At 42.6% G+C, this 3,799-nt stretch overlaps 2 non-coding genes across 2 annotated transcripts; one reads left to right on the top strand and one right to left on the bottom strand.

Annotated features, from left to right (window-relative positions):
• Positions 1-870: 870 nt before the first annotated feature.
• Positions 871-942, top strand: trnac-gca. The gene has a single exon. It is a non-coding gene; the product is annotated as a tRNA-Cys (tRNA).
• A 414-nt stretch (positions 943-1,356) lies between these two features.
• On the bottom strand, positions 1,357-1,428 carry trnac-gca. The gene has a single exon. It is a non-coding gene; the product is annotated as a tRNA-Cys (tRNA).
• Between the last annotated feature and the right edge of the window lie 2,371 nt (positions 1,429-3,799).

Here is a 3,799-nt window from a genome sequence, read left to right as displayed (position 1 = left end):
GCCCCCTAGAATTCCTTTGTTATTAAAAAGCCTGTTTTGCTGGTCGGGAAGAGACAGCTTTTATAACCACATTCAGGGGAGAGTTTGGCACCGTGTTGGCTGGACCAGCTGGGCCTCCAGCTTTATGGATTTTACAAAAACACAACTGAATGCCCAGGCTGCATGAAGGGCTCCTGCCAAAAGACGAACATCCAGCCCCAGTGAGGCGGTGAACTGTCCTGTGAAACATGCAGAAGTCATCTATACGCAATCTATCAAACACACAACTCAGTTTAGACTTAAGGTCGACTTAAGATAGCTTGAACCTGATGGAATTTAATTTCGTGACAACCGTTGCATCCATTCATATGTTAAGCAGGCGACTCACAGTACAGTATCTCAGTTAGTTTAAGATGCTTAAATGATATGACCACAGGTGACACATCCTTACGAGGAAGACATTTCTGCTTCCACTCTCATCTGTACAGCACTGATTATAGATCAAGCACAGGACTTGAATAGGACTTGTTTAGATGGAATGTGTCATTTACCATGAGAAATATTGGAGAAGCTTTTGCTAAGTATCAACTGCTACTTAAAGCACTTGTAAAACTGTTTGTTTGGCTCTATAATAAGGGGAGGGAGTGCAGCTGAACTTAAGTGAGCTGATGTGTATACATGATGAGATGAATATGCAATGCGAATAGATGCTGCACAAAATGCTTTGAGCAGGTCACAGACCTCAGTCATGTCATTGATGATTTTGATTAGATGGTGAACAGGACCATGTCCGTTTCAACACTGGTCAGCTAACTGTTTCAGTGCGTTTATCATTGGTTAAATGAGCTGTGAAGCTGGCTTTCACAATGTGTTCCAGCCATGCTTTTGTCAGGGGGTATAGCTCAGTGGTAGAGCATTTGACTGCAGATCAAGAGGTCCCCAGTTCAAATCTGGGTGCCCCCTTCACTGAATGTGTGATTTCTCTTTAATTCAAACACATCATTCTTTCATTGGTCTTATAACATGTAAAAAAAATCCCCTATTACAGAAAACTTGTGTGTCCAGAACATCCCAAGCATAGATAAAAAATTGAATGCATTGTTACAGTGAAATCATTGTAACAGCTGTTTTTAGTAAACAGACAACCTTTAATGGCCAAACATTTGATACTCAAAGGGATGATTGCTGGTAGTGGGTCACTTCTACTAGGTGCACAGGTTAGTTTATTGTGATTTGTCTTGTAGCAGCAGTACTGCATTCTGCATAATCATTTGTGTTACTTTTAAATCCATACAGGTGGCACACATGGCTGAATATTGAGACCATAGCTCCCACTTTCTAAACAACTGGAAATGATCTGAATCAGACCAGTAATAAAGGGGGCACCCAGATTTGAACTGGGGACCTCTTGATCTGCAGTCAAATGCTCTACCACTGAGCTATACCCCCCACATACCACCAACTGCTCTGTTTATTAATCAGTAATCCATTGAGTGATAAGATCCAGGTCTGTGACCACATGCTTTTCGAGCTCCTTGCCCTCCAGCTGTGGTGTGCAACCTGAATTCATGTCAATTACAATTGATTTACATGCTAACCAGTTTTGTCCACCTACTGAAACCCTGAAAAACTTAAGAACCCATGCATGAAGGTGGGAATAGAAGCATCTAGCAAGACTTGAGCTAGAGACCTCTTGATTTGCAGTTAAATGCTCTACCACTGAGCTGTACCCCTAACAGCAGTTGTCCTTCTGCCAAATGGCTGTGCAGGAAAAGCTATAGCGTTCAGAAATTGGCCTGTCAGAGCATATTTGCATCGTCTGAATAAGTAAACAAAACATTCCAGCATTTAACTTGATTGTCACCAGAAGAGTTCAGGACATCAGGATGTCAGCGTCTCATGACTGTTGGAAGAGAGAAAAAGAGAGACTGACAGCAAATTTGTGAGTGAGAAAGACAGACGTTTGACTTTTGACCTCCTCTCGTGTCTCATAACATCTGACATGAAAGCAGAAGAGGGCCAGACACACGATAGGAAGGCAGCAACTCCCACAGCCACCTGTATATGCAAACAGAGGACCATACAAGAACACGCATAAAACACCAATAACAAGTGAGTGTCCAGTGCCTAGTGCATCTTTCATTAGCTCCACTGATATATAAATACTCAAAGAGTAAAGGAGAGAGAGAACAACAGGGTATAATTCTGTGTTAAACTGCTTAAAAGGGCCGATGCGGGACTGACGGTCTGGTGTTAATGCTCATGAGTCTGGTTAATGAGGTGAAGGTGGATGCTCACTGTTGTTACAGACGGTTAGAGAAACAGAGAAAGAGATGTCACACAGACATTTCCCCTGAGTGTTAAACCCAATTAGCAAGAGGGAGCAACAAAGTATGATCCTGGAATAATGATAAGTTTAAATGCAATGCAGAGGGATATGCAGCAGTTCAGTGCAACGTGGTGCAATCTAATGCAGTCAAACAATAAGGCACAATACATTATGAAGCTCCAGGGTGCGTTGTGACACAATGCAAATTGCAAGTACTATAAATGAAATGCACCATGACATATGATACACCATGATAAAACATGATACAACAGAACAGTATGTTGTTTTTTTTTTGAGAGTGAAATCAAACAATGTCTCAAATGACTCAGTAACAAAAATATATGTTCGAATAAGAAGTAAGACTTAACAGAAAAGGCTCGTAAAGAACAAAAACCTGAGCGAGGTTCAGTTTATATAATCAAATAAACAGCATTTTGGACATTGTTTTGACATTGTTGACTGTGGGAAAGAGAATTTCTGTGTTAAAATGAGGGAGCTTGGTGAATGTGGTAGAGGAAAGATACTTTAGTGATGTGATTTTTTTGAAAGTAAGCGATGAGGAGGTCAGAGGTGATACCCAGATATGCAGCTTAGGATGGGGTTTGACAAAGTGGATGAATATTTTTTTAGGCCCAGTGATCATAATCTCTGTTTTGTCGTCGTTTATGTGAAGGACGTTTTCTGGCAGCCAAAATCTAACTAAGATAAGCTATACGCCACATTACAATGAGATGTGATACATGCAATAGGACACATTTTGGTGCAGTGGAGTATAAATATAGGGCCGTACGATGGAATATGACATGATAGAATATAATGCAATGTGATGCAGTTCCATTTAAAACACAGCACAACACTGTTCGCCTTGCTGTTCCTGACACAGACCTGCTTCTGATTCTAGCCTGCTGCAACAGCTGCATGCAGCACATTAGCATGTGTGTTATTACCATGAAAACAAACAGTGTTTGGCTCTGCTTGGTTACGCTGCGACACGACAGTGTCGTATTTCCAAGCAGTGTCTAATGCCTGCATTTCTCCCTCCTCTCTTCGCCTCTTAAAGTGCGGGTGGCTGTGCTCACAGGTGTAGCACTGTTATCTCACACACACACGCACACACACACACGCACACACACACGCACACACACACTTTGATCTGACGGGTGGTTCGTTGAATCGGTGGGATTTTCCCCTTGTATCGCTGCAGGAGGGTCCCCTTCCTCTACCCCCCCCAAAACAGAAAAAAATCCTCTATTTCTTCTTCCTCCAAGTCTTCTGAAGCTTGCCCTTTGGGGTTGGAAGTCTTGCACACTCCTCCTCCTCTTCCTCACTCCCTTTCTTCTTCCTCTCCTCCTCCTCTTCCTCCTCTCTCAGCCACACTCAATCCTCCCGTTGTTTGTCACCCTGTGATCCTTTCACAACCCGGCCACCATGCGTTTTCCATAGGTCTCCTATAAGGCCTTGGTGTCATACATCAAACAGCGCCTTCATGCG

The sequence above is a fragment of the Chelmon rostratus genome, chromosome 3 (genome assembly GCF_017976325.1).
Source record: "Chelmon rostratus isolate fCheRos1 chromosome 3, fCheRos1.pri, whole genome shotgun sequence".
In the NCBI taxonomy this organism is placed as follows: Eukaryota; Metazoa; Chordata; class Actinopteri; order Chaetodontiformes; family Chaetodontidae; genus Chelmon; species Chelmon rostratus.
This window is presented reverse-complemented; position numbering and strand designations above follow the sequence as displayed.